Here is a 23,840-nt window from a genome sequence, read left to right on the forward strand (position 1 = left end):
CCTCTTATAGCAAGAGCCTTTGCAGCGCGGGGAGCTATTACAGTGTTATGCCTCTTTTAAGTCACCTGGCATTCTGTTAATGATCATCGAGTTTCAGATAGAAGGGACAGGTTGTCTAGTATCGGTTACGTCTCTACAATGCCCCAGATAAACTGCTTCCATGGTTTTGTCTGGCTATGGCTGGGTTTCACACACACTTTACCTGTTTTGCAGGGGGGTATGGTTGATTTCCGTTGATGGGTGGTGTTGCTTAGTTTAATGGTCCCACTTGCGGTTGAGCTTGCTATTCTTTGAAGGCGTTGTCTTGGTGAGTGACTTGCGCAGGGGGTTGGGTTTGTGGTGCCTTTCCTTTGGAGTCGGGATGTTCGGTGTAGACCTCGGTGTCCTGTTTGGCGCCTTGGTGGCGTGAGCAGTCTGTTTCGTATTATTGCATTGAGCGCAGATTTTGCTGCTTGGCCAACAAGGTCCTTTGGCCACCAGGAGTTATGCATGTGGCCCTTATCAATGTCTCATTGATGTAGGTGCTACTGATGACAAAGGGTAAAATGGTTGTCAGTTTTGGCCGGGGCTCGGCAAGTATGGTTTCATCTTTCTCACCTAACACTTGTGCATTATCGGCCTAAAACCCAAGTATACTTCACGGGGCTCTGCTCACACCAAAGTGGGCCAAGATCACACAAAGCAAAGGCGGAGAGTGCGGTGTCAGCCATATATGGCGAATTATGAGAAATATGCCAGAGGTAGCGTATATGACATCACAGACTTGATCAGTGATATTATCATGGTTCATCCTTTGTCCCAATATAGACAAAAGTTACGGACAGGCTCTGTTTTGCAAAGAATAGTTATTTTGTCTCCGCATGTGCCTCTTTCGCAGTACAACAAGGTCAATTTTGTCTCCAACGAGGGGATTGTGCGCCACTATTCCGTTTCCAAAGGGCTCCTGCTTTCCGCTTTCGGCACCTAGATTACGTGCAGGTTACCTGTCTGGCTGTTGTGGAAGTTGATTAGTGTAATGGTCCCATTTGCGGTTGAGCTTGCTATTCATCGAAGGGAGACATTTAATGAATGTTCAACACGTAAGGTGACAGTCCCACCAGTTCAGAATGGAAGCATTGGTAATATGCTACGCAGGGAAGCCAGAATTGTGGCTTCAGTTATCTTGTATAACTAACAAGCATTGTTAAAGCCAAGGGTACTGGCGTGTAGTAGGTACTGTGGTTTTGTAGTATATATCCAGAGGCAATGTCAGTAGCCGCAAAATATCAGTCTGCCTTTGCCACCGGTAAACAGCCCAATGGTGGGAAAGTATAATTTTACACTTACTCAGGAAATTTCAACGCAAAGAGAGGCACTGCGAAATACTGAGACTGCATTGTGCAATTGGCTAAGAGGGCCTTCATGGGGAACACCTGCGGGCACCATATAGAAACAGGTACCATGTACACTGGGTGGGCATTCCCCTGCTGCCAAGGGCTGGTATCAGGTAGCTTCAGTAAGACATATTCCCCGCGCTTTAACCAGGGCAGCAGGCGGGTGGTGGTAGTTGTCGGCTAACAAGTGTGTTGTGGCGCGGAAAAGTTTGGTAAACACTGCGTTAGTGCCAAATGGCGACCGGGTATTTTCGACCTTTTTGCGTCCCTACATTCAGGAAAGGGCAGGTATTTGCACACAACTTTCCCCCCTGGTTCCGCAGACTTGTCTGCCCCCCCTGGGTTATCCTTCTGCGGGCTAGAACCAGACAATAGAAGGGGCATCTTTTGGGACTGGGTTCCCTAACACATTGATAGTCAAGCACTGGGGTAGATGCACCATGAAAGGCAAGGTCACTACTGGGTTTGTCCCCAAGTCCTGGGGTCAAAGTGGGTTGGAGCATTAAGTCTTCAGTCCTGGGGCAGCATCCAGCAACCCTTCAATCCAAGTAAGGGCAGTTAGGATAGATAAGTGTCAGCGAGTGGGTAACATACACTGGCTAGTCAGCGACATCGTGCCCCGGGGGCATGCGTGCTTTTCAAATACTCAAAGCTGCAACCAGAAGGGTGCCAAGTGGCATAACCAGTAAAGAGGTTTAAGAGGTGTGTCTCTGGCGTTACAGATGGGTGGAGCCAGTCCCATTTAGAGGTACGCCCGGGGGGAAATGGCGTACTCCTTTAGGTTCCCAGGACCTAGGCGGTGTGTGGCATCTCCCACATCAAATGTTAGGCACTAGATTTCAGACCTGCGCCCTGTACCGAATCAGACAGATTCTCTAAGCGGGTACGCCTAGGGGACTTCAACAGAGGGAGCTGAGCTGTCGAAATTCCCATAAAGAATATTGGATGCAGGGCAAGTGCTGGGGTCAGCCGTGCTCAGTGTTCATACGCCTGTTATGGACATCCCTGTGCGCATTGATTTAGCAAGTAAAGGGACGGTGCCAAGGTTAAGTATAATCCTTCTCGCCCTAATAGCCTAGTTGGCAAGCGGAGGTAGGAACGGTCTCCTAACAAGTGAGCTGCTGTCCCAGAGATAGGAGACACCTGTGTCCAGGCACACACGGTGCTAGATGGACGGCAGCCAGTGTGATCAGCAAATAGGTGGGGCATCGTGAGCCAGGGTGTCTGAAACTGTCCTGCCCTGAGTGGGATGGGGCTGAGTCAGGTGACGCAGTGGAACTTTGCGGCGTGAGGTGTATAGTGCTTGCACAACTTCACAGGCATAAAGGTCGTTTTTGTTTCTTCAGACACTAGCTGACCCTAGCTAACGTCTAGGGCTATTGGGATATAGATGGGGTATTGATACCAGTAGGGATGTTCCCTTTCATCTAGATTTGCAGGAGGCTCTAGACATGAGAGTTAGCGGGCAAGACTAGCTATTTTGGTGGGGGGGGCTCTGGCGGCGATGGTGGCCGCCTCCAGAGCTGTGGCGGAGTTACAGGGCGATCGGGAAGCAAATGGGTACCGAAGGGTACCTCTGCGCGGCACCATAGGGGGTGCCAGAGCCCAGGAGCCTCATGGGAGGTTCCTGGAAAACCGTGTCGGCGCCCCATTAGTCCTGAACAACCGGGGGCTTGCGTTGCTACGCTCTGCCCTGAAAGGGGTGTGAGTAATAAGGGACCGTGATCCGGGAGGAGGATCACCAAAGGGGCAGCACAGATGGGGTTCGCCCCAGTGCTGCTTGGCTCATCAGGCGGCCCAGATGGTTGCCTGCCCTTGGATGGCCCGTAAGATAACCCACCATATTACATAACGGTGTATGTAATAAACTTGCAGCAGTTTCTTACCCAAACAAAATTTGTGTGGTGTGTTTTATTTATGCGTAGAACTTGCATGCTATTGTGGGGGGGTGGGGAGTGTTGCCTCCTGCTGGCGCTATGCGGCTGCCCTGGCGCCCGCAGGGTGCCCTAGAAGGGTGGGCCTCTAGTGCCAGCAAGGCACCAGCCCCCACCCCCCCTTCTTCCAATTATGGGGACCCCTCGGGGGCTGTGGCGCGCAGGGCGTGTCTTTTCCGGGGCGCGAGGAACGGGGGGGTATATAGGCCTCCCCCACCCTCTGTCCTTCCTCTTTTGCGCCCTGAACACGCCGTCTCCCACCCTACCGCTTATCCGGCGTGGAAGAAGCGGGGGAGGCATAGAATGTTGTAATGTTGTTCTTTTTCGTTGCAGGCGGAGTTACAGGGCGATCTGGAAGCAAATGGGTACCGAAGAGTACCTCTGCGCGGCACCATAGGGGGTGCCAGAGCCCAGGAGCCTCATGGGAGGTTCCTGGAAAACCGTGTCGGCGCCCCGTTAGTCCTTCGGGCGGTTGTGGCCTGAACAACTGGGGGCTTGCCTTGCTACTCTCCGCCCTGAAAGGGGCGTGAATAATAAGGGACCGTGATCTGGGAAGAGGATCACCGAAGGGGCAGCACAGATGGGGTTCGCCCCAGTGCTGCTTGGCTCATCAGGTGGACAGGCGGCCCAGATGGTTGCCTGCCCTTGGATCGCCCGTAAGATAACCCACCATATTACATAACGGTGTATGTAATAAACCTGCAGCAGTTTTTTACCCAAACAAAATTTGTTTGATGTGTTTTATTTATGCGTAGAACATGCATGCTATTGTGGGGAGTGTTGCCTCCTGCTGGCGCTATGATCACGGTGCTGGAACCATGTAATCTCAACATCCCTGCTGTGATGTGTGGAACGAAAGTGAGATCAGTGCTGCCTGCTCTCAGCAGAGAGGGGGGAGAGGCGGGGGCGTCTGGGATCCTTCTCAACAAGTCAACTGGTTCATGAGCGGCTTGAAGGCGATAAGCGAGCAGAATGTTCCCCTCCAGCAGTAATATTGGGCTCCCGCAGAGTCACGTGTTACCCGTTCCATAGCACTTCATCATGTCATCAAAGGAAGTAAGCGCTATAAAAATACCCATACCATCCTGTACCTCTTTAATGCTTGGAGACAACAATCAACAGCTGGTAGGAGGTAAATGCACTCAATGACCTGCATTTTGTAACTTTTAATCGTTTGAGCAAGAAGCACAGGATCATGTGGCAAATCTAAATACACGCAGCAATCATCACGATGCTGGAACCATGTAATCTCCGCATCCCTGCTGTTTAGCAATATATTGAAGCATTCCACTTAACATCAACATGTTTGTCCTTCTCCCCAACATCGCCTCCAGAAATTCAGGGAGGGCTTGCATAGCCATTGCGTTTTGAGGGATGAATGGTTCTTAGACAAGCAGGGACACTTTCAAACCCTCCACATCCCCCATGAAGCACCGTCCATCCCTAAAGAGTGTCTCCTTGTCTTCCCAACAGAAATGCCTGTTCTATTAGTGCCCTGCTTTGCGCGCTCTCGATTCAAAGGCGGTGTACCACACACACTCCTCCGGCTTACGCTCTGTCACACTCTCAGTCCCCAGTCTCATGCATCCAGTAGCACTGCCGTCTCATGCATCCAGTAGCACTGCCGTCTCATGCCTGTGTACCGCAGACTTAACCCCCCCCCCCAATAGTGCCACACAGTCTCAACCCCTTCTGAAAGTGCCCTACAACGTCACGAGGGATAGACCTCCATGGGCCAACACCAGTAACAATGCTAACAAACCAATGATAATAGTAATACAAACATATAGCGCTTCATCCCGCACTTCTGTTTGTAAGCACTGTAAATAACAGCCCTACTTCCCTGAGTGCAACCCTTGCCCTTGTGGAGTTTCAAATTGCCTAAAATGCATGGCTGCGCGTAGGCGCTAAATGAAACACGGGAGCTGGTATTAGTTGGACACACACGCGGCTCCGACTGCCGCGCCGAGGCCACGCCTCTTTATTTAAACGAGCTAGCGTCTGACGTCACGCGTCAGCGCACCTCGGCAGCGCGGAAGGCTAGAACGCCTCGCGCGCGCCGAACACTACACTCCTTCCAACCTTTATAAAACATTAAGCAAAACATAAAACCAACGATGAATCTGTTACCAGTCTGCCTGTCCTTACAGGTTACACCATATAGTCCGCCAGCTGGGATGACGGTGCCGGGTTCTTCCTCAGGTTGTAGCGGGATGGGCCGCCTCTGGAAAGGGCCACCTCGGGGGTTCTGCGCCTTGGGGTGTTCGGCTCTACCCGGGCTGGGGAGCTGCCAGGCGGGTTACCCCCCGGGGTGGCTGGGATGGACTGGGAACCACCATCCTCGCTCCGACCGTCCTCCACCTCCTGATCTCTGCTCGGCTGGTCGGGATCCGGCCCCTCGGGCTCGGCCACGGGACGTGAAGGTGTTCCTAGGTGGACTTTTTTGAAGAAAGACACATCTTGCGTGACCGTTTCAGCACCTCTTTGAGCGGTCACCATCGTGGCTGTCCGGCGGGTGACAACCCATGGTTGTGGTTCGAAAGGAAGTCTGAACTTGCTGCCTGGGTAGCGATCCTTCACGTACACTCGATCCTGCTGTTGTATCGTGGACTCCTTAGCTCCCCTTCGCCGGCTGGCGTGGTCATTCGAGCGCATCCGATTGGCTGAGGTCTTTTCGTTGGTGGCTTGTGCCGGAACCCAAGTAGGGTGGTGTGGGATCGTGTCACTTACGATTCTCCCCATGATGGCTGTTCCTGGCGCTGCCTCGGTTGTGACATGGGGGGTCAACCGGTATTCCCGCAGGAAACTGTAGATCGCTCTCTCCAGTGGAGATCCGTCAGCCATGGCGATGCGAATGGTTTTGTTGAGTGTCCTCGTAAACCTCTCCACCTCTCCATTGGCTTGGGGCCACCGTGGTGTTATTTTGCGGTGATGGATCCTCCAGCTCTTGAGATACTCTGCGAACTCCTGCCCTTGGAAAGGCGGTCCATTGTCGGTCTTGACCACCCCGAATATGCCATGAGTGGCGATGGTTTTTTCGAAGTTCGCGATCACTTCAGTGGCTGTCTGGCTCCCCACGATTTCGACCTCTGGGTATTTGGTGAAATCATCGATAATGACCAACGCATACCGTCCATCGGGGATATGTCCGAAGTCGACACTCACGCACTCCCACGGTCGCAGAGGATTGTCTTCGGTCGCCACCGGGTGAGGGCGTTCCGGCTGTCCTGCGGCTTGGCACCACGTGCAGGTTCTCACCGTCTGTTCCACCATCGCATCCATGCCTGAGAACCATACTTTGGCTCGGAGCCTGCCCTTTGTCTTTACCATTCCTTGATGTCCCCTGTGGGCGAGGTCCACCGCCTGTTGAGCGAGGCTGGCCGGCATGACTAGTCTCGGGCCCCGCAGAAGACATCCTTGGGCGTCAACGGACAGCTCACTTTTTCACTTTCAAGAATGATTCCAGTGTCAGCTTGGCTTGGGGCGTCCTTCTGTTGAGCGAGGCTTGGATTGTCCTCCAATCTCCCGACCTGACAGCCTCCGCTGCTACTCTTACGCATTCATCACCTTCTGAGGCTTCTATTAGTGCGGCCAGGCTCATTGGGAGGGGTCGTGACCGCTCTGTCACATACCGGACGTACTCCTCTGTATCCTCGGCCTCCTCCTTCTCTTCTGTTGTGGCTTTCCGCGGGTGCCGTGACAGATAGTCCGCCGGGTTCGTGGCCCCTGGTTTGTACTCCACCCGGTAGTCGTACCCATGTAGTTGGAGTATCCACTTTTCAATCCGGGGTGGCGGCTTCGAGGACGACCCTTGGAAAAGAGGAATGAGTGGCTTGTGATCGGTTGTTACCGTGAAATGATGTCCATACACGTACACGTGAAAATGCCGGCATGCCCAGTGGATGGCGATGGCTTTTTGCTCGATTTGCGAGTACCGCTGCTCTGTTTCGGTCAGGGACCGGCTGGCGTAGGCAATGGGGGCCCACTCCTCGTTGTCCTGGAGTTGTGTCAGGACCGCTCCCAGCCCAAATGGGCTCGCGTCGACCGCCACGTTGGTGAGCTTTGCCGGGTCGAAGTACGAGAGGGTAGTGTCCGCGGACAGGGCCGCCTTCGTTGCTTGGAACGCCTGCTCCTGTTCCGGGCCCCACTGCCACGTGGTGGACGACTTGGTCAGCTCCCTGAGGGGTTTGCTGAGGTTGGAGAGGTCCGTAATGAAGCGGCCGCAGAAGTTGACCATGCCCAGGAAACTCCGGGCCTCCGAGATGTTTGTCGGAGCTGGGGCATCTTGGACATCCTACACCTTGTCCGGGTCTGGGGCCACCCCTTGGTCCGAGAAGGTGTACCCAAAGAAACTGATCTTGTTCTGCAGGACCTGACACTTTTCTCCCAGTGCAGGGTCAAGCCTGACTCCTGAATCCTCTTGAGGACCCCTCTCAACCGCTGGTGGTGTTCCTCTATGGTTGACGCGTATATGAGCTGGTCGTCGCTCACATTGAGCACGCCGGGGAGCCCACTGAGCACTTTTCTGATGGTATTTTGGAATACCTCAGCGGCACTCGAGATGCCGAAGTTCAGGCGCTGATACCGTCTGAGGCCCACATGTGTGGAAAATGTGGTGATGTACCTCGAGTCCGGATGAAGTGGTAGCTGGTGGTAGCCTGACCGTAGGTCCGTCTTCGAAAACCACCTGGCCCCGTTCAGCTCTCCCAGGATGTCATCAATGGTGGGCGTCAGGTGTCGCTCTCTTTTGACCGCGGCGTTAGGGAGGCGCATGTCCACACAGATGCGGACTTGTCCTGGCTGCTTCGGCTTCCTGGCGATGACGATCGGGGATACCCACGGGGTTGGCCCACTGACCTTTTCGATGATGCCTTGTCTCTCCAGGGCCTCCAGCTCCTCCTCGACCTTCTGCCACAGGTGGAAAGCGATTCGCCGGTGCCTCAGCGCCACTGGTTGGACCGACGGGTCGATGTGTAAGGATACTTCCTTTCCTTTCAGGCACCCGATGCCGTTAAAAACTTCTCCAAACTCTTCCATGATGGTATCCAGTTCTTCCTCCAGGACTGCCATGGCAAACAAGATCAGTCTCAATTCTTCGGCCGATTGCCTGCTCAGCAGCATCCCGCTGCCCTCTTCCGTGACATAGACGGTGGTGTTGATGCTCCTCTCACCATGTTGTAGCTCTGTTTTGAAGAACCCGATGAGGGGAATGGGCGTCTTCTGGCCGTACGCGAACACCCGAATCTTCGCCTCTCTCAGCGGGGGTTTGACCCGCAGTTGGTGGTAGACATTGGCGGCCATCAGCTCGATGGAGGCCCCAGTGTCAATTGTCGCCTTTACCTCTTGTTGTTGGACTAGGATGCGACATTTCGGAAGTCTGTGCTTCTTCTTCTGTGGTTGATGGATTGCAAACACATAATGGACTGGGTACTCTTCGGTGTCGTCGTCCATATCTTCACTGTCTGCCTCTTCGCGTACCGCATGGGCCGCCTCCTTCTTGACTCTGGTGGACCGGCACACCGCTGCAAAGTGGTTCATCCACCCGCAGGCGCCGCACTTTTTCCCTCTGGCCGGGCAGTCTTGCATGCGGTGGGGTTGGCCGCCACAGTACCCACAGTCTTTCTTCTTTGCCTCCGGCTGCCGTTTCCCTCCGGCTTGCCTCCCTTTTGGCCGCACTACGTTCACCGCTTCCGCCACTTGCTCCTTCTTCACAGGGCGATGTAGGGCTGCCTCCATATGCGAGGCTCTCGCTTGCGATAGCTCCTTCGACCGTCCGAGAGTAAGGATGTCCGCCAGGGGCTTTCCTTCTTTCTGGAGGACCGTGACACGAAGCTTAGACGAGTAAGACCCCTGTATAATCTGCCCTCGGATCTCCTCCTGTTCGTCGCGGAACCCACACGTGCTTTCTAACTCCTTCAGCCTGCCATGGAACGCATCCAGGGACTCGTCCGCCTCTTGTTTGGCCTGACGGAAGATGAACCTTTCATAGTCTCTGTTCGCCATGGGCTCGAAGGGATGTATGACGATACATCGCGGACATTTACATCGCGTGCGTTAAGCACGCCGCTAATACATCGCGGCAACCAGCACATCGCGTTTTTCCACTCCGTGTGCCGTTGCAACGCGAGTGCGTTGCGGCCTATAGCCAAGTACGATACATCGCGAACGTTTACATTGGCCGCGGTAACATCGCACGTCATAACATCGCGTCCCTGCCGCCCCCCCTGTGTCCCCCCCTGAACTCTGCCGGCAATTCCTTTATTTCTATTTCCCTTTTTGACATTTTTTGGGGCTGTGTATTTATCCCCGAAAAATACGTACATTTCAAAGCGTACGTAATGTACTAATTTACGGCCACCCTTGTAAACACTTCTTGCTGGGATATAAAAGGTGTCAGCCTGCGTGCCTCCTTCCATTTACCCCTTACTTTTGCAGCTGGCCAGACGTGACCCCTACGTTCCTGTGAATCGGTAAGTTCGAGCGAAAAAGGAAACGGCAAAGTTGGGAGCTTCCTTTAAGACAAACAATGTATGTTTCGCCAAAAGTACCCTTAGCAGCACTTTATAAATCCTTATTGATTGATTACTTGACTCTTTATTTATTACGTCTATTACTGTTACAAAATTGTACCACACTAAGAAGGGCGCAAGAGCAATGCTTCTGATAATGTTAGTGATCCAAGGGACGGTTCCACTTTTGGAGTGTAAACAGTCAGTGTTATTGTCCATGAAACAATATTCTAGTCATGTTTAAATGAGTTTTTTCATATTGCAGAGTCTGAGTTGTATGGCTTTAATCTGCTCTATATCTTGTAATTACATTCGGCAGAGGTCAGTAAAGTGGTTTTCCCAGGATCGCTGAATTTGGGTGGAGAAACTGGGATTTGGGCCTCGGTTTCCTTGTCACACCGTCTGCAGTGCAACCTCATCAGTTTACTCCTGCAGCCCCTGGCTTTACAAGTAGCGCCATCTTGTCTGCTTAGTTCTATTTCAAGAGCTAAACGTCAAGCTTTTTATAGTTTTTGTGTGTTTTTTGTATAAAGAGCGGAACTGGGAGGCTCAGCTTGACTGCAGCCATCTCTGCTTTCATTTTCTGTGATTATTTTGAACGGCTGTTTGAGTGCAAGCAGAAAAAGCACATGTCGAATTATATTTGTACTCGTATTAAAGGAGCAGGTCTCCCATTACCAGGAAGCTGCTTGTTTTTTTTCCCCTATGATATCTTTATTAGAAAGGGCCTGGGGGTGCAGAGACAAGTATTGTACCATTTAAAAGGAGTCAGACATATATTTTGTGCCAAGCTCCCTCCTGCCTTAGCGTGCTGACTATAGTAATTTAAAATTGCTGTATTGTAAGAATTACCTCTAGGTGGAATAGCTTGTGTGTTTTGTAGCACTTGATGCTACTTTATTGAGGATTCGTGGCGCTGTATTTCGTCATATACCGCTTTGGAACACAGGTAGTTTTATCACCGAAAAGGACGTTTTATGAGCAATTGAGCTGACTAGTCATTGCGACGTTGTATTTGAAGGCAAACAATTTATCTCAGTTAGAAACTTCTGAAAAAATACTTCTTTACAAGTGCCCTCTTACTACTAAATAGCACGCTGGCAACTGCGCAATATTGTGCCGTGGGAGTGTGTTGACCTCTTGTGATCACTTGATGACAATAGCACTTCATATCGTGGGACTTTTAGTCCATTTTGTGAATAACTTTGCACTGCTTCAGCCTTTGCTAACTGGCAAAGCCTGAATGAAAAACTCCTCCCTTCTCCACTATTCCGATAGGGCCAGTTGGCATCAAAGTGTATAATCAGGTAGCAAGGCCTTCTTTTCTCATCATTTGGAACACTTGGGTCCCAGTTGTTCGTATTCCTTTCTTAATTACGGCAGTTCTTGTCCATCTACCTACAATTAGATTAATGGGCAGACCTTAAGGTAATGTTGTGGGGGAGGCAGGTATAGTATTCAATATATATAATTCTGGAAGTCATTTTACTTTTAGACTACTAAATGCTAAATGAAAACAACTGTATTCGTAACTTGGGGAGACCTAGTCGGCATCCCCTTGAATGCATTTTTTTCAACATAATAAAACATCACACAATGCATTCAAGGATGACTACCACTGATGTGCACATATGCAGCCGCTATATTTGTTAAAAAATTAAAAAAGATTTTTTATTTATCTCCCATGCAAGTATTGCATATAAAAAAAAAATAGTTTCATATCTAGCAGTTGGGTGAAAATTAAGTTAAAAAGATAGCAATTCATCAGAAAAGTCGATGTCATCAGAGAAAAGTTTAGAATACTGGGTCAGACTAGCCACCTTAACAGTCTATCTTCAAAACCTTCATTTTCTCTGTCTCGTATTCATCCTTCTACTGATAAAACCTCCCCAGGCCAATAGAGGACTCCATATCCTCTTACCCTTCAGTTTTGCTTTCTTCCTCTAACGCTCGTAGAGTGCCTTTTCTAGTGTAAAACAATGCAGAAACATATTTACAGAAGGTCTGCAATGAAAATGTCACTTTATCCCCGCCAAATATCCCAAGTCCTACGAGCCTTATTTGTTTTTTCAATGTGTCCTTCATCCATCAATCCTCATTTGTGAATCACAGCGTTACAATGTAAAATCACATTCATGAAATATGGTTCTCCATTGTTAATTAAGTCCGTGTCCCACGGTGATCAATATGAATCATATTTTTTTTTTTTTGGTCTGCTGGACTGTGGTTTTTTGGTATGGAGGTGCAGGCTGTCACAAATCATTTGTATCTTCTCATGAGATTTGTATTTCTCTCCTCAAGGACGTGACTTTCAGAGGCATACTCCTGCCAATTTCTAGCCGTGTTCGATTAGTGCATTTCACTGTACGTGCCCCCCCCGACGTTTTGCAACGAAAAGGTAAGTGTTTTCAATGTGAATAAAGTTTCGGGACTGTTGTTTTATTGTCAGCTGTGTTCTGCTGTGGGTGCTAGTGCTGAAGTAGCTAGTTGAAGTGTATCATTCCAATTAATCTCCACATCTCCTCCATTGTCTCCTTGTAGTATATGTGTTAAAAAAATGTATTATTTTTGTAATGTTTGTTTAATCTATCTAAACTAATGAATGTTATGTCATTTCTTTGTTGCGTACTTGCATTCCGTAGCGGGTTGTGGGTTTATAGGGGAATTGGGTGGGAAGTAATTTAATTGTAAAAAAGTAAAGCATCTTTTTTCAATTAATGTGTATTGGTCCTGAATTGCCCATTAATTATTATTTGGTAATTAATTTATATTAATGGGTAAATAATTTGTATGAATTGTAAGTTTTTTTATATTACATTATGTATGTTATATTATGTATGTTTCCTTTTATTGATTTTAATATTTAATTAAAAAATAGGGCCTCACCATTTCCCAGCCTTCCCGGGATATTGAAAGGTCGGAATACCGAAAAGGAACGAATTCCAAGTTGACAACAGCGACACAGGTACATTCTTGGTATTTTGTATGGGCTATTATGCCACACAATTAGCGCCGGAAGTAATGTGTTGCCTAGCCCCATAGCATTTCATTTCTGTGCTGTCTTGTGTAGTACACGTGTAAATTTAACACACAACAAATCATCCACCCGCAAACGCTATTGTTATGTTGCTGTTACAGAGTCGCAAAGTGAAGGGATCACAAAGGAAGTATTATCCCCCCCATTGTATTGTCCCCGAAAATATGTATGTTTATTGGTGCAACAAAATTCCTTCGTTTTCCCTTATATTGGGCTAAAGTACCTCTAACCGTGTACACCTTTTACTACTTCCAACTGCACATTTTGCATAAGTTTGGTTCTTGAAAATGATGCATCTTTCTTTATCTTTTTTTTAGAGTAATGTCTGATCCGAAGATGGCCAAATACATCTCCTCCAGCAGAGGAAACCGTCTACTAAAACACAGTGGTTATATATATTGTAAGGAGAGACATTCGGAGCCACGTGGTCATTGGAGGTGTGTGCAATACTACTCCAGCCATTGCAGAGGCCGAGCAGTTACTCTGGGTGACTCTGTTTTAAGAAGCACAGACCATAACCACTCTGCCTCTGCAACTGCTATTGAAGTGAGAGAATCGCTAAATGAAATGAAACTGATTGCAGGCAACTCCAATGACCCGTGCGGTGCTATTTTAAGGGAGGTATCCCAGCACATCCCTGAGCATGTTGCTAGTAGTATGCCCACTATTCCCAACTTGCGTCGAATGATCCAACGCAAGAAACAGGCAACTAATCCCAAACGCGTTACACCACAAGCCTTTTCTGATATTACAATCCCTCGTGAACTCTCTGTTACTGTTTCAAATGAACCGTTCATCTTGTATGACAATGGAAATGCGCACAAGCGTATTTTGATTTTCAGTACTCCCCGTAATCTAAATAGGTTGGAGAACAGTGATGTTTGGATGATGGATGGTACCTTTAAAAGTACGCCCACCCCTTTCACCCAAATCTACACTATCCACGGCTACGTTAACAACACAGTAGTTCCGTTAGTGTACAGTTTACTTCCAGACAAACAATCCTCAACCTATACTGAATTTCTGTCTCAACTAAAAGCGAAAATTCCAAGCAGAAATCCAAGGAAAGTAATCATGGACTTTGAATTACCAATGCTGAATAGTCTAACGAAATTGTACATGGATACTCAAATCCAAGGATGTTTTTTCCACTTTTCTCAGGCGTTTTGGCGCAAAATTCAAAAAACATCCCTAATTGAGGATTATGCAGCTGACAGCAAACTACAGTTCGAGCTTAAAAAACTAACTGCACTTTGCTTTGTTCCTCCTAACAGTGTAGACGAGTACTACACATCTATTACGGCGTCCGAGTACTTCATGGCAAATGAAGAAAAATTGGCACCAATTTTAAATTACTTTGAAGACACATGGATTGGCCATCTAAGCAGGTCTGGTTGCCGGAGGAAACCACGTTTTCTTGTGGCCTGGTGGAACTGCTACTCGACCTGCTTAGAGGGAGGAGCGAAGACAAACAATGCAATAGAGGGATGGCACAACTCTTTAAACAACAGTATTGGCAAACCGCACCCTAATTTCTACAATTTCTTAGAGATTTTGCAAAGGGAGCAAAGTTATCAGGAAATGCGCATGTCACAATCGTTTGCGGGTACTCTCAATCCCCGTATTTCCCACCGCACAAAAGAGATGTAGGCTAGGCTATTGGCAGCCCTCAAACTTTTTACCTTGTCTGTGCCTTATGACTACCTATCTTCCATTGCACTTATACTGAATTCCTTTTCCTAACAATGTTTGTACGTTACTATTTATCCCATAAAATCTAAGACCAAATATCCCTGTGGTGTACCACAATGTGTCCCTAAATTGTTGAATCTATGAAACTGCCGACACAGCGGCCGAGTCTTCTTACGGTAAACCACACATTGTGAGCAGGACATCAATAACACGCATAATGGTATTATTACATGTGACATTGTTCCATTGGCTTTTTTGTGCTAAAATACAATTGATTTCTCTTTTTGTGTGATATTAATGCAATGTACTCTGAATAAAAAACCCTACATTGGCCTATTGTCTTTTTTTCCGTTTCATTACATATCCCCTTGTGTTAATATGTGTTACATCCAAGCTGCCACAATGAGTGAAATGATGGTATGGTATGTCATTGCCCTTGTTTTAGGCCCATGTGTTGTCCCAGAGTACTTTTCCCATTGGATGCACACCCGTCATGTACCATGTACATCCCTATGCTCTGTGTGGCCTTCCCCCTGTGTACATTTTCAAAACATCCAGCAAACACAGACATTTCTCATGGAACATCACTACATTTTGGGGGATATATAGATATGACGTTCCATTTCTGAGGAAGTTTGAATGTTGTTACCTAATTTGTCGTATGTTATTGTGGTCTTCTGCCCAATAAAATCAAAAATTTCTACGTGGGCCAAATGTTGGGTGGGAATAGAGACATCTCAGTCATGACCAAACACTGGCAACTGGCTGTCATGGGTGGTTGTTTGAGTGGCCCAAAAGGTTACTGTAAGAATGAGTTAATATATGAGGAACTGATTGGCTGCATGAGGGGACACCAGGTAAGTAGAAGTTTGGTTTTTATTCTGCATGGTTGAATGAAGGAATGAGTGGATCAACCCACCCATCATGAATTTACCCATCCGTCCATCCACCATGCCCCACCCATCCATCCAGGCCACCATCCATCCATACATCCACCCACTCAGCCATCCATCCCTCCCACCCTGTCACAATTTGACCATCCACCACCCATCCATCCACCCATGCACCCATCATGCATTTACCCATCCATCCATCCGCCCACCCATCCAGCCACCCACCCATCCCCCCATTCAAAATTGCCATGGGTGGGGGTTGAATGGCCGGTACAAGCCGCCATTTGCGCGCCGTAGCATGACGATGACGTGTGTGGGGCCTCTTAGGCCTCTTATAATGGTATAATGGTAAAAGGTTGGGGGTGGGGGTGAGTGCGGGTGGGGGGGGCCTCTTATGCGTTTGCCAATGTTGCCCTTGAATGGGCATGCACCCATCCATCCACCCATCCAGCACCCTGTCGCCATTTTACACATCCACCCATCCATCCATCCACCACCCATCCATCCATACATCCATCCATGCCCCCACCCACCCATCCATCCATCCACCACCCATCCATCCATACATCCATCCATGCCCCCACCCATCCATCCACCACCCATCCATCCATACATCCATCCATGCCCCCATCCATCCATCCACCCATCCAGCACCGTCGCAATTTTACACATCCACCCACCCATCCACCCACATCCCATCCATCCATACATGCATCCATGCCCCCATCCATCCATCCACCCATCCACCCATCCAGCACCCTGTCGCAATTTTACACATCCACCCATCCATCCATCCATCCACCACCCATCCATACATCCATCCATCCACCCATCCACCCATCCAGCACCCTGTCGCAATTTTACACATCCACCCATCCATCCACCCACCACCCATCCATACATCCATCCATGCCCCATCCATCCATCCATCCATCCAGCCATCCACCCATCCATCCAGTACCCTGTCGCAATTTTACACATCCACCCACCCATCCACCCACCACCCATCCATCCACCCATGCCCCCATCCATCATCCACCCATCCACCCATCCAGCATCCTGTCGCAATTTTACACATCCAGCCATCCATCCATCCACCACCCATCCATCCATCCACCCACCACCCATCCATACATCCATCCATCCACCACCCATCCATCCAGACATCCATCCATGCCCCCATCCATGCATCCATCCACCATACATCCATCCATGCCCCATCCATCCAGCCATCCACCCATCCATCCAGTACCCTGTCGCAATTTTACACATCCACCCACCCATCCACCCACCACCCATCCATCCACCCATGCCCCCATCCATCATCCACCCATCCAGCATCCTGTCGCAATTTTACACATCCAGCCATCCATCCATCCACCACCCATCCATACATCCATCCATGCCCCCATCCATCCATCCACCACCCATCCATCCAGACATCCATCCATGCCCCCATCCATCCATGCATCCATCCATCCACCCATCCAGCACCCTGTCGCAATTTTACACATCCACCCACCCATCCACCCACCACCCATACATCCATCCATGCCCCCATCCATCCATCCCATCCATCCATCCAGCCCCCTGTCGCACTTGTACACATCCACCCACCCATCCATCCACCACCCATGCATCCATCCATACATCCACCCACCACCCCTCCACCCATCCATCCATTCACCCATCCATCCATCCACCACCCATCCATCCATCCACCACCCACCCATCCATCCATACATCCATGCATGCCCCCATCCATCCATCCCTCCATCCACCCATTCACCCATCCATCCACCCACCCAGCACCCTGTCACAATTGTACACCTCCATCCATGTCCCCATCCACCCATCCATTCACCCATTCACCCATTCACCCATCCATCCATCCAGAGACCTGTGTTCAATTCCTGAGCTCTGTGTGTGCGATGCAGAGCAGTGCAAGCCCGAGGAGGCAGGTCATTGTTTTTTATAATGAGCATTAATTTTCATGTTTGTTGCTATTCATGCGTCGGGTCGTGCTGGCAGGCCGTGAAGTCCCCTTCTCAGTCCCGGGCAAGCCCTGTCTACAGAGCCCCCAAGGTTTGTATGGCACGTCACCGTAGGTCACTTCTGTGAGCTCAGTCTTAAATAAACAGACGCATTTTGAAAAATAAATAACAGTAATTATAATAATGATTCCAATGAACGTTTGACCTGTGAAGACCACAGCCTGAACCCTTACCCAGTGGTATTTTTAATGTCCAGAGCAGCGGCCTGTGGCCTCATCCTTAAATGACATTCCAGGGTTGTGTTTCTTGTTTTGTTTTTGAAAACATTGTTTTAATCGTGAACACTACCAGTAATTGTAAACGTAGGGGCGTGAACACTACCAGTAATTGTAAACGTAGGGTGGGCGTTTTGAATGTGTGCATAAATAATGCCAAATCCCAGCGGGTGGTCCGGGCTCCGTTTTTAATGTTGTGCGCATAGACTGTCTTGTATACCATATGCAAGTGTTAAAATATGTGCATAAGAAGTTGATTTCTGTTCCGGGGTCCGTTTTTAATGTTGTGCGCATAGACTGTCTTAATGCGCGATGTTAAACCCTCCATTGTTACGGCTCCCGCGATGTTAAACCCGCGTTGTAAACGTCACCGAAGCAAATGTCCCCGCGATGTAAAACCCTGCTATGTAAAGACTCCCGCGATGTTAAACCCGCGTTGCGATGGCAGCGCGTGAAGAAGGAGTCGTTGTAATGGGTGTTTCCCGCTCGAAGTGGGCGTTGAGCGCGTTCAGCAGTGTGTGGTACGTATTCGGCGTGGCTTCCACGAGAGTTTTGTAGATGCGGTGGATGTCTTTGCCTCCTAGGTGGAGCAGCAGTGCTCTGCGCCTTTCCCTCGCGATGCCAGCCCCTTCGAAGTAAATTTGTAGGCGGTCTGTCCAATCCCTCCAGCGCGGGGCAAGAAACGACGGGGCACCGTCAACGGCAAACGGCTCAATGGCGGGAATCGACGCCGTCTTGGCACGTGCGCAGCACGCGGTGGAAGCTGCCTTCCTCTCCTCTGCGTCGACGCCAACAGGCGTGCACCCCCTACGGGCGTTGCGCGTTGACTCTCCTTGCGCTTCTACACCAAACGGTGGGCGCGCCTACCTCCAGACGTCATCCGCGGGACCCCTCAGGCGCTCCTGGGTTGAGGCGATCACACCCGGCGTAGGCCTGAACCGGAGGAGGGCGCGGTCGTCGTCAGGCACCTTGTGGGGCAGGTGCGGCACCACCTGGGCGAGACATACCCCTTGCAGGCTGTGGAATGGGGCACCAGGGCGCACACAGCGTCACCTCCGATGGCTGGATGGGTCTCCAGGGCACTTGCAGTGTTCCCCACCAGGCCTCACAGCAGGCTCAGCCGGATCACCATGAGGGGGGGCTGCACACTCCGGCTCAGAACACATGGGTGGCCAAAATGTTCACTGTGGGGCAAAAAAACAGCACATCAGGGCTCAATAGACCCCTCGTCGCCAGTGTGGAGTTTCAAATTGCCTAAAATGCATGGCTGCGCGTAGGCGCTAAATGAAACACGAGAGCCGGTATTAGTTGGACACACACGCGGCTCCGACTGCCGCGCCGAGGCCACGCCTCTTTATTTAAACGAGCTAGCGTCTGACGTCACGCGTCAGCGCTAGCGCACCTCGGCAGCGCGGAAGGCTAGAACGCCTCGCGCGCGCCGAACACTACAGCCCTCATACAAAGCCCGATCTGTCGTCATTGGAAGTGGAATGCGGCTGCCCGAGGTCACCACAGGGGGCACCCTCAGGAGGGCAGCCCTCTAGTGGCATCAGGCATTCCCCACCTCCCCCCATTCTTGGGGGGTTGGCCTGGGGAGGAGTCCACTCCAGGGTCGCGGGTGTGCCGCGTCATGTCCGGTGCACCAGCCAGGGTGAGGGGTACATAAGTCCCCCTCACCATGTTTTCTGCCTCTTGCGGCACCGGACACACCACGGACGCCAGGGAGCTGGACACGCTGTCCGTCTCGCTGTTTGGTGCTTGTGCCCCTGTTTGCCGTTGATGCGCTCGCCGTGTTGCTGGTGAGTGCACCCCCCCCCCAGCGGGGTTATGCTCGCGTGGGTCCCTGCCCCGGGCCTAGCTTTGGTACTTGCAGCCCTAGGCTGCATGGGCGGCCCGGGGTTGGGGGACGGGTAGAACGGACGGGAAACTTTGCGGGCCTCCCTTGAACGGGCGGCCCTCTCCCCGCTACTCCTATCTGGGAGGCAACCAGCATCTAGTGGCAGGGTCAGAGCGCCTCGTCGGTTGGGGGGATTTTGCCCAGGCGGGGAAAAAGGGGTCCTTGGTGGAGCGACCCCCTCCCTAGCGTTGGGCACCAGGTGCCGGGGGGTTGGGACCGGGTTATGCTTCGGCGCTCTTCTCGCCTAGTCTCCCCAGGCCACAGCGGCACGCTTTTCTCCCCGGGTTTAGGCCGGGCGCTAGGCCCGTGACCTGCCCGTCGGGCACTTGAGTAAATGGTGCTGGGGGAAGGACCCGTCCTCGTGATCCCTGGACAGTGCCAGGTCGGGTCGCTGTTTCAACCTCTATTCCACGACCCCTGTCACCATCTCGTATCGCGGAGCTGAAGCTGTGCCGGAACGCGGTGAGTGCATCTTCTCTCCCAACCCCCCTCCCCCAGCCCGATCTCCTGTGGGTAGTGTCTGGGCATGGCGGCCTGGCCCCTTTGGTGGTCTGTCCGGGGGGGGGGGGGGGGGGGGGGGGGTGTGTATTCAGGTTGGCACTCGCAGAGCGCAGTCCAAGACCCGGCCCCGCAGAGGGCCCTGTCGGGTTTCCCACCAGCGGAGTGTGTAGCCTCTCCCCCCCCCCCTGCTTTACCCTGGCACGGAAGCGGGTAGTAGCGGTGGGCCTATTCCCCCGAGGCAAAGTATGGTGACCGGGAGTGGGCACTAGAGCATATAACATCAGGCGGGGCATTGAGGCCGTCACAGGTTCACAAGGGTCGTTTTGCCCGGGTGGTTGCGTTCGCCATCGTGTAGTTGAGGTGAGTCGTCACCCCCCCCCCACCCCCCCGTAATCGACTGGCCGTCGTCGGCCAGAGCTCGCAGAAGCGGCAGGCTCCGTGGATTCCTTGGGTAGGCCCGGCGGAGGCCCACTACGCTGGGTTTGCTGTCATAGTGAAGCGTGGGGCCGAGCTGGGGGGCTGTGGAGAGGGGGCGATCTGCAGTGGTCTGTCCCCATTTCTAAACCGCCTAATTCACGAACGATTACCCCCTCCTTTCCGCCCATGTCGGCGTGGTTGGGTTAAGGCTTGGGCCCTACACACTGGGTTAGCCAGGCCGTCGTTTGGTCAAGTGCAACGAGGCCTTAAGCAGCTGGGGGGGGGGGGGCACACTTTAGGGTTCCCTCAACATAGCACAATTGGACGGACCCGCGCAGGCCCCCCCACCCAGGGCATATCACCGCAGTGCTCAGCGGGAGGTGTCTCAGGCCCGTCGGGGTGGGAAATAGGCCCGGGTCGCCTACCCCTTGGCGTGTTGCGCTGGTTGGGAAGTAGGGGGGCCTAACGGCTAGGGTTCGAATCGCGGCAGGCTCCGTGACGGTGGGCAGATTACCTAACCTCCCTCGTGCCAACAGAATTCAATCGACCCCGCAACTGGTCACGCATATTGCAGCCATTGGCTGTCATGCGGGGGAAGCACGGCCGTGTCACACGATGCCATGCGAATGTAACAGAGTTTGAGCGCGGGAGGGCTCCATCATTGTGGACAAATTACCGAATATTTCCCGTGCCCAACATTTACTGGGTTCCGTAACGGGTCACGGACAATGCTCCCATGAGTTTCGGGACAACGGGGCCTCGTGACACATCTCACCCGGTTTCTGCGGGCTAGGCTAGATCTCATCCAACGTCCTCTCCACCCTCTCGCTCAGCGAGGAGCGCTCTCCCTCCATTGCATTTATGGTGCGACGCCGGACTCATGGGGACCTAAGGCTAAACTCCCCGGCGCTTTTAGACCGCCCTATTGCGACTAACAAGGTTTCAGATTGCGTTGTGTGACATTTCCATATGCACCGTCTCGTCTCACCGCTGGGAAAGGGTAGCGCTGGTAAGTGCGGGTCAAGTGAACATAACGGGCTGTATTGGTGGTAGATGATGCAGATTATTTTTCGCAACATAGGAGGGAGAGCTGCGAATAGGGCTTGCAAGCGCCACAATGCCGGGAGACACATCCCACTGCTACCAATGAATTCACAGTTGGGTGGCGGCTACGCAATTAAAACAACGTTGGGGCGGCACAGACAGAGCAGTCAAGGTAGCAGACTGCAATGGGTGTTATCTTTATAAGGCTGAACATACGGAGGGCAGACCAGGTGTATGACTATGGCCGGGCTCAAAGCCGTAGTCTTTAGGCCGCATTGACACGGGGTGAAGCACCACTTAAGCCGCATCAAGGGTTAAGATGACAGAAGAGCAGTTACTTGCCCCAACCCGCTTAGTGACACATATGAAAATGCGATGCAGATTGGTTACGCCCCGGTGTACATGTAGTTTAAGATGGATAATGGTGTTATATATTGCTTTCTGCTAGTTGCGGACTTTTGTGTTCTCGGTTTGAAGGTGTTTGGTGTTGGCCATTGGGAGGATGGCACCTCGGCGACTGTTTTGAGGATTGTCCAGACAGCATGCCTTTTGCCTAGTGGCCCTAACCTTCAGGCCGATGAGGCACGATGTGAGCATTTGGCGGTGAAGGGTGCTGTCGGTTTTGTTCCGGTGAGGGCATGGTTGGTATAGTTTCCCGAGGAGGAGTGTGATTTCCCAGGACGGTGTATGTTTGTGGATCGACATGCGGGGAGTCAGGAGGTGGGTTTTGGAGCCCACCCACTTTGATGGGGACCAGGAGGTATGGTCCGGCCGTATGTAGTGTTGTGCACAGAGTCAGCACCGCATTTATGGGGGAAGCCGCTGACCGCGTCTCTCGAGTCAGCCCCCATGACTGCCGCAGCTGCACGGGCCCCTTGGAATGGCTTTGGCTGCTAGGACCGCAGGGGTTATCGAAGTCATTCTGCACATGGGGAGGTTGGGGAGCATAGTGTTGATGCGTGTGGGTCTCTGCCCTATCACCGTAAGCTCCTAGGCATAAGGGGCCATCGCTAGGACAGGCAGAAGTAAGGGCATGACATCTGTTGAATGGCAGAATAGGAGACCACACAGCATAGTGGTGTTTCTAGACACACTTTCCTCTGCCTATTTCAGGTTATTTCAGGTTAGTGGCGCATTTGGATCCGTTAGTGCACACGCTTCTTCGCTTCTTCACTTCTCTAATGCCGACTTTGGAAAGTGGAAGTTTCCGGTTGGCTTGAATGTGGATGGTTTTCTCTTGGCTCGAATGTGAATTCTGCCTGCAATGCCGGGGTAAAGGGCCAAAATGGCTGGGTGGGATTTGTGTTTATGCAGCATCTTTTGTTGTAATAGGGGTTGTCATAAAACCCCCATGGCTTATAGGGTGTGGCCTATAGGTGGCACTGCTCCTCTCTCCTTTCGCCCGGTCCAAATATTATCTGGTTTTCAACTCCCAATTGACCTGTGTATAAGGCTCGCAGAGCGGGTTCTTCATTGTAGCTACTCCAAGGAGGAAGGTGGGAGATGGCAGCAGAAGGTGGGTTGGCTGTTAGTTAAGTGTGTAGTCAGTAGCTTGCGTTTTGGGTACACGGACGGAGTACTGCGCCAAGCATGTTGGATTTTGTAGACCATGTGCCGGTGATGGAACTGTTAAGTGACTGATCATGAGCTTGCACAACCTCATTTCGGAACTGATGCATGTTCAATATTCTGACAACAGAGCTTGTTCTCTGTGGATTTCCCTTCTCCTCTTGAAACTCAGGAGCAGCAACATTGTCATGGTGTCAGCGGCTTGGAGGTTCTGTTTTGATCTAAAAGAAACCTTTTAGTGATGTTGTAAGTGTGGAACACATGGCCCAAGCGGCACGTGGTGAAGTATTGTAGTGAGGCATACCGGGCTCGGTAATCTGAGCGCGGTGGGTCGGTAGTGCGACCGTTGGTGTTAGTTTTGCTCTCACAGGTTGAGAAGAATAAAAAGAGACTTGCACTTGGTTGGCGCCAATTTGATAAGGGACTGTGTTCTTCGCAAGCACATGAAGTTGGCTAACCTGTGGGAGGCTAGCAGAAAATCAAGGGACCATTCATAAATGTGGGCAATTCGAAAGGTGGGCAAAGCATCCTTATGCATCATAGGTTTAAGCATTTAAGAAGGCTATTATGGGATCCTTTTCAACAGGCCCTGGTACCCCTAAAGGTGTGGATTGTCTCATGGCTTCAGCTGTGCAAGGATATACTCCTGTGGAGTTGCCTTGGTTCAGTGGTCTTCATTTAATTAGCCTTCAGGCCGGCAGTTCC

General features: G+C 51.2%; 1 protein-coding gene across 3 annotated transcripts in view; it reads left to right on the top strand.

The window, feature by feature from the left end:
* The window catches only part of SLC11A2 (solute carrier family 11 member 2), a 475,484-nt gene extending 462,226 nt beyond the window's left edge, over positions 1-13,258 (top strand). For all 3 annotated transcript variants that reach the window (XR_014960527.1, XR_014960528.1, XR_014960529.1), the window contains 3 exons: positions 12,118-12,214; positions 12,695-12,781; positions 13,171-13,258. The gene's annotated coding sequence lies outside the window, so the exon portion shown is untranslated. The remainder of the gene's footprint in view (positions 1-12,117; positions 12,215-12,694; positions 12,782-13,170) is intronic.
* Positions 13,259-23,840: the final 10,582 nt, after the last annotated feature.

The sequence above is a fragment of the Triturus cristatus genome, chromosome 4_2 (assembly GCF_964204655.1).
Source record: "Triturus cristatus chromosome 4_2, aTriCri1.1, whole genome shotgun sequence".
NCBI lineage: Eukaryota > Metazoa > Chordata > Amphibia > Caudata > Salamandridae > Triturus > Triturus cristatus.